General features: G+C 46.0%; 1 long non-coding RNA gene across 1 annotated transcript; it reads left to right on the plus strand.

The window, feature by feature from the left end:
• The first annotated feature begins 256 nt into the window (after positions 1-256).
• On the plus strand, positions 257-11,359 carry LOC139401371 (uncharacterized). Its single transcript, XR_011632950.1, has 4 exons — positions 257-604; positions 1,121-1,177; positions 1,572-1,646; positions 11,230-11,359. It is a non-coding gene; the product is annotated as an uncharacterized lncRNA (long non-coding RNA).
• Positions 11,360-11,858: the final 499 nt, after the last annotated feature.

Genomic DNA, 11,858 nt, shown 5'->3' on the forward strand with positions numbered 1-11,858 from the left:
AGACAGGAGCAGGGAGACAGAAGTGGGAGACAGAAGTGGGAGACAGGAGCAGGGAGACAGAAGTGGGAGACAGGAGCAGGGAGACAGTAGTGGGAGACAGAAGTGAGAGACAGGAGCAGGGAGACAGTAGTGGGAGACAGAAGTGGGAGACAGTAGTGGGAGACAGGAGCAGGGAGACAGTAGGGGGAGACAGTAGCGGGAGACAGGAGCAGGGAGACAGTAGTGGGAGACAGGAGCAGGGAGACAGTAGTGGGAGACAGGAGCAGGGAGACAGTAGTGGGAGACAGAAGTGGAAGCAGAAATGTGTAGGGCTCATTCAGGGATCGAACTGGATGCCTGCCGCAGGGGGAAGCAAGTGTTGACCATTCGACTAGACTCCGGTCCAATAGTGCACTACTTTAGGCCAGGGCCCTAGTGTACTACATAGGGAATAGGGAGTCATTCTTGACTCCTCTCTCCCCTCTTCCTCTCCGCAGCTCTAACAAGAGGAAGTCGTTAGACGACAGTGAGCTGGAGAGCCCCACGGACGACGTCTTCTACCCCGGACGCTCCCCAGCCGCAGGCTCCTCCCAGTCCAGCGGCTGGCCCAACGACATGGATGCAGGTAGGACACTAGCCCCCAAACTCTACCTTTACCCTTATACCTGTACCCCGACCCCTGGACCATTCTTACCGAACTCTTCTCCCCAAACTCACCACAACACACTGTTCTTCAAAACACCTAACTCTAAACACCCCTCCCCAAAACACCTAACTCTAAACACCCCTCCCCAAAACACCTCTTTCCTTCTCACTTGTCACTCACTGTTCCAAAATCCACACTGGCAAGATCATCCTCACTAGCATACCACTTAGAAAGCTTGCCCAGCGCTTCATTCTAATTGGTGCGCTAGTGTGGATCTTGGATAAGAGCCTGTCTCTTCTAAACTGATTTGAAACTGACTTCATAACTTCCCAGAACACCTCTTTGTTCCTGCCTCCATTTAAATTGATTCGAGACCAGAAGTGACATTCCACCTATTCATCAATACTAGTGGGGACCTTTCACACACTCCGTCTCCCTAAGACTGATTTGAGACCAGAACTGACTCCATAACCTCTTCTTCCCACCTGTAACCAGGTGGAGACCTTCATTCCCCATCCCCAAGCTCACACCATGTTGACCGTCACCTGATAAGTAAGCAACAATGCAGTACAGTAACCATGAACTAACTTTACCACAATGTTATCCATGATCGATCACTACATCAACTACTGTCTTAAAAATCTTAAACTGCCCCCTCGCTCTGTTTCTCTCTCTCTCGCTCTTTCGCTCTCTCTCTGCCTCGCTCTCTCTCTCTGCCTCTCTCTCTCGCTCTCTCTTTCTCTCTCTCTCTCTTTCTCCCCCTCTCTCTCTCTGCCTCGCTCTCTCTCTCTGCCCTCTCTCTCTCTCTCTCTCTCTCTCTCTCTCTCTCTTTCTCCCCCACTCTCTCTCGCCCTCTCTCTTCCTCACCCCCTCTCTCCCTCTCGCTCTCTACCCTTCGTCTCTCTCTATATCTCTCATTGTTAACCCTCTCCTTCTCCACCTACAGTGCAGCACCATTTGGCCAGTGTGCAGGAGAGGAAGATAAAACATGAACACGATGGAGTGCAGTTTCCTTACCATGGTTAGAACACATTACACTCATATCTCCCTACTGTATATAACTCATATCCCCCTACTGTATATAACTCATATCCCTCTACTGTATATAACTCATATCTCCCTACTGTATATAACTCATATCTCCCTACTGTATATAACTCATATCCCCCTACTGTATATAACTCATATCTCCCTACTGTATATAACTCATATCCCCCTACTGTATATAACTCATATCTCCCTACTGTAAATAACTCATATCTCCCTACTGTAAATAACTCATACCCCTCTACTGTAAATAACTCATATCCCCCTACTGTATATAACTCATATCTCCCTACTGTATATAACTTGTATCCCCCTACTGTATATAACTCATATCTCCCTACTGTAAATAACTCATATCTCCCTACTGTAAATAACTCATACCCCTCTACTGTAAATAACTCATATCCCCCTACTGTATATAACTCATATCTCCCTACTGTATATAACTCATATCCCCCTACTGTATATAACTCATATCTCCCTACTGTAAATAACTCATATCTCCCTACTGTAAATAACTCATACCCCTCTACTGTATATAACTCATATCTCCCTACTGTATATAACTCATATCTCCCTACTGTATATAACTCATATCCCCCTACTGTATATAACTCATATCCCCCTACTGTATATAACTCATATCTCCCTACTGTAAATAACTCATATCCCCCTACTGTATATAACTCATATATGTTTTATATAATCTACCTGTTTAACTACATCATTCCTCTTTCAATATGTGTTATATGTATAATTGTATACTTGTTCATAGGCGACACCAATTCAAACCTGCTCCACTTTTCAGCAGCACAGAACACATTGCACTCATATCTACCCACACTGTGTATAATTCATATCTACCCACACTGTGTATAACTCATATCTACCTACACTGTGTATAACTCATATCTACCTAGACTGTGTATAACTCATATCTACCTACACTGTGTATAACTCATATCTACCTACACTGTGTATAACTCAGTCAATCCTCTTTCAATATGTGTACACTCAGTGTATATCTGTACATACACCAACTCACACCTTCTTTACTGTTATTTGTTACCACAGCTGCTCTTTCTTTCTCTCTCTTTCTCTCTCTCTCCCTCTTTCTGTCTCTCTCTCCCTCTCTTCTCTCTCTCTGTCTCTCTCTGTCTCTCTCTCTCTCCCTCTTTCTGTCTCTCTCTCTCTCTCTCTCTCTCTTTCTCTCTCTCTGTCTTTCTCTCTCTCCCTATCTCTCTCTCCCTTTCTCCCTCCATCCCCTTTCTCTAATTGAAAACATGTGCAGCAGTAGAAACCCTAGGGAGAGAGAGAGGGAGAGAGGTTCTGTGCTAGGCCCTATGGTTTGCTCAGACCTGCTCCAGTTAGCTGAGCTGTGAATTTAATTAACACACACACACATACACATGCTGTCTGCCTTAAGGCTTCCGCATGCTTCAGTACTGCTGGCACCTAGCTGAACTTGGCTTGGGGAACCAAACGAGTGTGCTTGCATACAACCTTAAAAGACCTTCGCTTGACAAATAAAAAGTGGCAATAGTACTGATTGTCCATCTTCAGGCGCCGTAGCCAGTATACACTTCCTCAAAATAGTCAGAATTTTTTTGCTTTTGCAGAGGAGATCTTAGTTGCGCAATTTTACATCTAACTAAGCTGTTTGGTGCAGTATTTCTCAAGTGAAAGATGTGCATTAAAACAAGTTGTCTATTGTTGAATGACAACAAAGTGCAGACAATGTCTGTCCTCAGTTGCAACACTCACTACCGAGTTCTAAACTGCCTCTGGACGCAACGTCAGCACAATAACTGTTTCTTTGGGAGCTTCATGAAATGGGTTTCCATGGCCGAGTAGCCGCACACAAGCCTAAGATCACCATGCGCATTGCCAAGCGTCGGCTGGAGTGGACTCAGGAGAATTGGAAACGCGTTCTCTGGAGTGATGAATCACGCTTCACTATCTGGCAGTCCGATGGACGAATCTGGGTTTGGCAGAAGCGAGCAGAAAGCTACCTGCCCGAATGCATAGTGCCAACTGTAAAGTTTGGTGGATAAGGAATAATGGTCTGGGGCTGTTTTTTAACGCTACAACATACAATGACATTCTAGACAGTTCTGTGCTTCCAACTTTGTGCCAACAGTTTAGGGAAGGCCCTTTCCTGTTTCAGCATGACAGTGCCCAAAGCAAGGTCCATACTTTAATGGTTTGTCGAGATCGGCGTGGAAGAACTTAACTGGCCTGTACAGAGCCCTGACCTCAACCCCATCAAACACTTTTGGGATAAATTGGAACACTGACTATGAACCACGCCTAATTGCCTAACATCAGTGCCCAACTCACTAATGCTCTTGTGGTTGAATGGAAGCAAGTTCCCGCAGCAATGTTCCAACATCTAGTGGAAAACCTTCCCAGAAGAGTGGAGTGTGTTATAATAGCAAAGGAGGTACCAACTCCACATTAATGCACATCATTTTGGAATGAGATGTTAGAAGAGCAGGTGTCCACATACACTACAGTACATGACCAAAAGTATGTGTAACATATCTGAGTGGCGCAGCGGTCTAAGGCACTGCATCTCAGTGCTGGAGGCGTCACTACAGGCCCTAGTTCGATTTCAGGCTGTATCACAACCGGCCCTGATTGGGAGTCCCATAGGGTGGCGCACAATTGGCCCAGCCTCGTCCAGGTTTGGCCGGAGTAGGCCTCATTGTAAATAAGAATTTGTTCTTAACTGACTTGCCTAGTTAAATAAAGGTTAAAAACAATAAAAATGGGTTCTGGACAAAAGTAGTGAACTACATAGGGAGTAGGCTGGATGCAGCCCTGGGTGACCCTCTCGCCAATTCATTTAACCAAAACTAATGGACAAACCCAAATTAATTACAAATGTGAAGCATTTGTGTATTTAGTATGTAATGTGTTGAGAGAGAGCTGTCGACTTTAGAGAGGTGAGATGGCCGTGTGTCCTTTTCTGAGGGACTGAGGGAAGGAGAAAGAGAGATGGAGAGATAAAATGTGATCAGTTCTACTGTCTGGCAGATGAAATGAGATTTAGAATGGGAGATGGTAAGGAGATGGTAAGGTGTCCAATCAAAAACGCAACTTTCGAACACTGGGTAAAATAATATGTTAATTGTGTAGATACTCTGCTAAGATAACCAATGGTCCAAACCTCGTGTCTCTCATAATCCCTCCTTGTAGGAGGGTCAAAATTAGAGTGACTAAATCAATGGAGGCCAGGGGAAAAAAGTGCTCATAAATCAGGAAAACAACATCTCGTCAGCTAGGCTGGATGCTGTGCGAAAAGGAAGAATACCGGACAGTCTTACCAATGAACGCCTCATCTTTCTTCTCAAATCCCGAGGACATAAAACAATATAGAGGTAGATGGGTATCAATGGATATCCATTTTGAGACATGACATGTTTTCATATTTTAGTATACAATGTTCATATTAATGCAAAGTTCCTCTTCTTTTTCGGAGATTTCTCACAAAAACCAGTGTATCTTTGTGAAATGAACACCGGAGTTCTGAGCGTAACGAAAGCTGTTTTATTTTCACAACCTTTAACATTTAATTCAGCTTGCTATTTGCGACCGGTGGACGACCACCACAAAATGTGAAACGTTTTCGGCGATAACGCTGCACTGCTCTGTCAGAAGAGTTCGCTGCTTATTATGGGATGTATTAGGGTACGACATCTGACTTTTAGGATATGATGTTAACGATGTGATAGAGAAAGACCCCACTGAGCGATTCAAAACATAAAGAATCAAATTTGTCTTGGCAAAATGTACTTGATAACATAAGGAAGTGAAATATCAACACCAAAGCAACACTCTACGGTGTGTGTTGCTTTCTGGAGGGTTCCACCTGCTACAGGCAAACCACAGCTGGGAGTTCCTATCCGGGTGGAGGGTAGGAAAACAAGCAAGCACACACAAACAAACGTCAGCACACACCACCATAGTAAACCCCCTATTCTACTCCCTCCATAGCCAATTGAGCACACACATGCAAAGACAGACAGACAGACAGACAGACAGACAGACAGATAGACAGACAGACAGACAGACAGAGTATGTACAGTAAATGTTGCCAGCAGCCTTGCTACACACACACACACACACACACACACACACACACACACACACACACACACACACACACACACAAGCTCTAGTCCCAGATGGTGCTTCTGTGTGTGTGTGTGTCTGTGTGTGTGGCCTTGGGAGTAGCAAGGCTGCTGGCGACATCTGCTCCACAGGGGCTGGAGGGAGAGTGAAGTGTGTGTGTGTGTCTCGGGGCGCTGGGGGTTAGAAATAACCATGATTTCAAATGAGTTCCAAATGATTCTGAAATGTTTAAGGGGCCTCTGCTGCTTCTAATATGAGTTAGTTAGAGCCTTTGATGGTCTTCTACACTACAGTGTGCGTCCCAAATAGCAGTGCGCTACTTTTGACAAAACACTATATAGGGAATAGGGTGTCATTTGGGACGCAGCCTCTGTTTAGTCTGGATAAGGGACCTTCTGGTTTCCCTTTTACTGCTTTAAGCCAATGCGTGTGTGTGTGTGCGCGTGTGTGCATGCGTGCGTATGAGCGTGTGTATGAGCGTGCGGGTACATACGTGATTGTGTGTTTGTGCGAGCAAGAGACTGTGTTTTGAAGGCACATCTGGTGGCAGGCCTGTTAGTGTAGAAAGGCAGAGGGGTCGACAGGAGCACTTGATTGGTTGCCAGTCCACTGCTGTGGTCTGCCAGGAGGAGAGAGGGCAGTGTAGTGAGACACACACACACAGCCAGAGTAGATACATAACATGGGTCTCGTCTCTGTTATTGTAGGGGAAGCCACTGGATGAAATCCTCTGTCAGTTTGTCCCTCTGTGCTCGTATATAGTGGGGTATACACTGAGTGTACAAAACATTAAGAACACCTTCCTAATATTGAGTTGCACCCCCACCACCACCACCTTTACCCTCAGCCTCAATTCACTGGGGCATGGACTCTACAAGGTGTCGGAACCTGTCCACAGGGATGCTGGTCCATGTTGACTCCAATGCTTCCCTCAGTTGAGTCAAGTTGGCTGGATGTCCTGTGAGTGGTGGACCATTGATACACACATGAAACTGTTGAGAGTGAAAAACCCAGCAACCTTTCAGTTCTTGACACTGGCAACTACTACCATACCCCGTCACAGTAACCGTTGGTGTCAGACATCACAGTAACCGTTGGTGTCAGACATCACAGTAACCGTTGGTGTCAGACATCAGACATCTGGTTAAAGACATAAATGGTTCACACATATTAGTCACTCCCTCCCTCCCACCTGCTGCAGACTTAACTCTTTCACACCGTTTTGTTTACACGCCCCCACACTGCACTCTCTCTCCATAGACTTTCACACATACCCAGCTGGAACCGGAGGAATTGTGGTTGAATGGGATTTTAAGGATTTTAATGTCAGGACCTCAGAAATAGACCACAAAGTTTGGGAACAAATACTGTCTGTTAGGATTCTAGGATTAATATGAAAATGACTAAAAATAGTATGAAAAGGTCCTGGGTCTGAATGTTAAAGTGAATGTGAGTGTGTCTGCTAATCAGTGAGTGTCTGCTAATCGGTGAGTGTCTGCTAATCGGTGAGTGTCTGCTAATCAGTGAGTGTCTGCTAATCAGTGAGTGTCTGCTAATCGGTGAGTGTCTGCTAATCGGTGAGTGTCTGCTAATCAGTGAGTGTCTGCTAATCGGTGAGTGTCTGCTAATCAGTGAGTGTCTGCTAATCGGTGAGTGTCTGCTAATCGGTGAGTGTCTGCTAATCGGTGAGTGTTTGTGTGTGTGGTAATCAGTGAGTGTCTGCTAATCGGTGAGTGTTTGTGTGTCTGGTAATCAGTGAGTGTCTGCTAATCGGTGAGTGTTTGAGTGTGTGTGGTAATCAGTGAGTGTCTGCTAATCGGTGAGTGTTTGAGTGTGTGTGGTAATCAGTGAGTGTCTGCTAATCGGTGAGTGTTTGAGTGTGTGTGGTAATCAGTGAGTGTCTGCTAATCGGTGAGTGTTTGTGTGTGTGGTAATCAGTGAGTGTCTGCTAATCGGTGAGTGTTTGTGTGTGGTAATCAGTGAGTGTCTGCTAATCGGTGAGTGTTTGTGTGTGTGGTAATCAGTGAGTGTCTGCTAATCGGTGAGTGTTTGTGTGTGTATGGTAATCAGTGAGTGTGTGTGGTAATCAGTGAGTGTGTGAGTGTTTGTGGTAATCGGTGAGTGTGTGAGTGTTTGTGGTAATCAGTGATTGTTTGGTAATCGGTGAGTGTGTGAGTGTTTGTGGTAATCGGTGAGTGTGTGAGTGTTTGTGGTGATCGGTGAGTGTGTGAGTGTTTGTGGTAATCGGTGAGGGTGTGAGTGTTTGTGGTGATCGGTGAGTGTGTGAGTGTTTGTGGTGATCGGTGAGGGTGTGAGTGTTTGTGGTAATCGGTGAGTGTTTGTGGTAATCGGTGAGTGTTTGTGGTAATTGGTGAGTGTGTGAGTGTTTGTGGTAATCGGTGAGTGTGAGTGTTTGTGGTGATCGGCGAGTGTTTGTGGTGATCGGCGAGTGTTTGTGGTAATCGGTGAGTGTTTGTGGTAATCGGTGGGGGTGTGAGTGTTTGTGGCAATCGGTAAGTGTGTGAGTGTTTGTGGCGATCGGTGGGTGTGTGAGTGTTTGTGATAATCGGTGAGGGTTTGTGGTAATCGGTGTGTGTGTGGTAATCGGTGAGTGTGTGAGTGTTTGTGGTAATCAGTGATTGTTTGGTAATCGGTGAGTGTGTGAGTGTTTGTGGTAATCGGTGAGTGTGTGAGTGTTTGTGGTGATCGGTGAGTGTGTGAGTGCTTGTGGTAATCAGTGAGTGTGTTTGGTAATCGGTGAGGGTGTGAGTGTTTGTGGTAATCGGTAAGTGTGTGAGTGTTTGTGGTAATCGGTGAGTGTGTGTGGTAATCGGTGAGTGTGTGTGGTAATCAGTGAGTGTGTGTGGTAATCGGTGAGTGTGTGAGTGTTTGTGGTGATCGGTGAGTGTGTGAGTGTTTGTGGTGATCGGTGAGTGTTTGTGGTAATTGGTGAGTGTGTGTGGTAATCGGTGAGTGTGTGAGTGTTTGTGGTGATCGGTGAGTGTGTGAGTGTTTGTGGTAATCGGTGAGTGTGTGAGGGTTTGTGGTAATCGGTGAGTGTGTGAGTGTTTGTGGTGATCGGTGAGTGTGTGAGTGTTTGTGGTAATCGGTGAGTTTGTGAGTGTGTGAGTGTTTGTGGTGATCGGTGAGTGTGTGAGTGTTTGTGGTAATCGGTGAGTGTGTGAGGGTTTGTGGTAATCGGTGAGTGTGTGAGTGTTTGTGGTAATCGGTGAGTGTGTGAGGGTTTGTGGTAATCGGTGAGTGTGTGAGGGTTTGTGGTAATCGGTGAGTGTGTGAGGGTTTGTGGCAATCGGTGAGTGTGTGAGTGTTTGTGGTAATCGGTGAGTGTGTGAGTGTTTGTGGTGATCGGTGAGTGTGTGAGTGTGTGTGGTAATCGGTGAGTGTGTGAGGGTTTGTGGTAATCGGTGAGTGTGTGTGGTAATCGGTGAGTGTGTGAGTGTTTGTGGTGATCGGTGAGTGTGTGAGTGTGTGTGGTAATCGGTGAGTGTGTGAGTGTGTGTGGTAATCGGTGAGTGTGTGAGGGTTTGTGGTAATCGGTGAGTGTGTGTGGTAATCGGTGAGTGTGTGAGTGTTTGTGGTGATCGGTGAGTGTGTGAGTGTGTGTGGTAATCGGTGAGTGTGTGAGGATTTGTGGTAATCGGTGAGTGTGTGAGTGCTTGTGGTAATCAGTGAGTGTGTTTGGTAATCGGTGAGGGTGTGAGTGTTTGTGGTAATCGGTAAGTGTGTGAGTGTTTGTGGTAATCGGTGAGTGTGTGTGGTAATCGGTGAGTGTGTGTGGTAATCAGTGAGTGTGTGTGGTAATCGGTGAGTGTGTGAGTGTTTGTGGTGATCGGTGAGTGTGTGAGTGTTTGTGGTGATCGGTGAGTGTTTGTGGTAATTGGTGAGTGTGTGTGGTAATCGGTGAGTGTGTGAGTGTTTGTGGTGATCGGTGAGTGTGTGAGTGTTTGTGGTAATCGGTGAGTGTGTGAGTGTTTGTGGTAATCGGTGAGTGTGTGAGTGTTTGTGGTGATCGGTGAGTGTGTGAGTGTTTGTGGTAATCGGTGAGTTTGTGAGTGTGTGAGTGTTTGTGGTGATCGGTGAGTGTGTGAGTGTTTGTGGTAATCGGTGAGTGTGTGAGGGTTTGTGGTAATCGGTGAGTGTGTGAGTGTTTGTGGTAATCGGTGAGTGTGTGAGGGTTTGTGGTAATCGGTGAGTGTGTGAGGGTTTGTGGTAATCGGTGAGTGTGTGAGGGTTTGTGGCAATCGGTGAGTGTGTGAGTGTTTGTGGTAATCGGTGAGTGTGTGAGTGTTTGTGGTGATCGGTGAGTGTGTGAGTGTGTGTGGTAATCGGTGAGTGTGTGAGGGTTTGTGGTAATCGGTGAGTGTGTGTGGTAATCGGTGAGTGTGTGAGTGTTTGTGGTGATCGGTGAGTGTGTGAGTGTGTGTGGTAATCGGTGAGTGTGTGAGGGTTTGTGGTAATCGGTGAGTGTGTGTGGTAATCGGTGAGTGTGTGAGTGTTTGTGGTGATCGGTGAGTGTGTGAGTGTGTGTGGTAATCGGTGAGTGTGTGAGGGTTTGTGGTAATCGGTGAGTGTGTGTGGTAATCGGTGACTGTGTGAGGGTTGTTGTGTGTGTGTGTATGTGAGTGAGTGTGAGATGAAGATAATGAACCATGTTTACCATCTTATGACATGTCCATCTCAGACATTCCTAGAAAGGAAAAGAAACCAAACGAAAAATACTGCTACATTTTCACAGGTTCCACTCTGACATCACTCACTCTCTCCTTCCTTCACTCACATTCTCCCACGCTTTTCTCGCCTCTCTCCCTCCCTCCCTTCATCCCTCCCTCTCTCCATTCCGTCTGCTTGTCTTTCTCACTGAGCAGCTGCAGGCTCTATACTGTAGTTTATATACAGTGTTTCTATTTTGAAAGGAGCTTCATATAGCTTATGGTAGGCTGTGGAGCTTTGGAAAGAGGGGAATATTCAGCCAATCTTGGAAGACAATGGATGTAGATTTAAAAATGCTTGTAGATTTAATTACTGCCTTGATTCAACCCTACATCAACCCTTCCCCCACCCTGACCACCCCGAAGCCACAACTTCAATTCACCCATTATATTTTTTGAGGGCACTGTTTATACTGAGAATTCTGCAAGTCCTGAGCCCGCCAGGCTGGGATTGGTTAGGAGAATGGCCAATATCCAACAGGACTCATAACAATGCACTGTCATCAGCCAATCAAATTGCTTTAAAACCAATCAATCAAAGAATAAAAATGTTCTAATCATGAATTCCCTTTTACATGTTTTGATTTAAGTGTAGCAGCCAGTCCAAAACATTGTACATTAAACCCAACTCCTCTTCTCCCCCATTTTGATATTCTTTTTATATTGATCCCATTTATTTGTTGTTGCCAGGACTGTCCTCGCCTGGTTCTCTTTAAGAAGCCGGGGAAGTTTGATTTCAACGCCCTGTCGCCCCAGACGAGGTCCCCCAGCATGACGTTCACACACCACCCGCTGCCCGTGCTGGCAGGAGTGAGACCAGGTGAGCCCCAGCCCCAACCCCTAAAGTCCCTCACCACCCTTATAGAGAAAGAGAGGGAGGGAGAGAGAGAGAGAGACGGTTGATAGATGGCGTTCACACAGCACAATGGCAGGGGTGAGTCCAGGTGAGACCAAGCCCTGCCCCCAGACCCCACCCCCTTATAGATATACAGATCTCTAGACCCCACCCTCTTATAGATATACAGATCTCTAGACCCCACCCCCTTATAGATATACAGATCTCCAGACCCCACCCCACAGGTCATCATTGAAAGCAGTAGTAGAATTGAACCCACTTTGATCTGAGAACTAGCGATAAGATCCAGAGATCTCTTGACATTTATTACCATGGCCTGCAACAGTTCAGCTCTATCTCTCTCTCTCTCATCACTGTTTTCCACACTCTGTCTCACTCTCTCTCTCGCTTTCTTTATTTTGTGTGTCTTCATGCCAGTAATGTGATCGAGCCAGTTCTGTTTCAAACAGGGCAAACACACACA

Source organism: Oncorhynchus clarkii, unplaced genomic scaffold (assembly GCF_045791955.1).
Source record: "Oncorhynchus clarkii lewisi isolate Uvic-CL-2024 unplaced genomic scaffold, UVic_Ocla_1.0 unplaced_contig_4445_pilon_pilon, whole genome shotgun sequence".
Taxonomy (NCBI): Eukaryota; Metazoa; Chordata; class Actinopteri; order Salmoniformes; family Salmonidae; genus Oncorhynchus; species Oncorhynchus clarkii.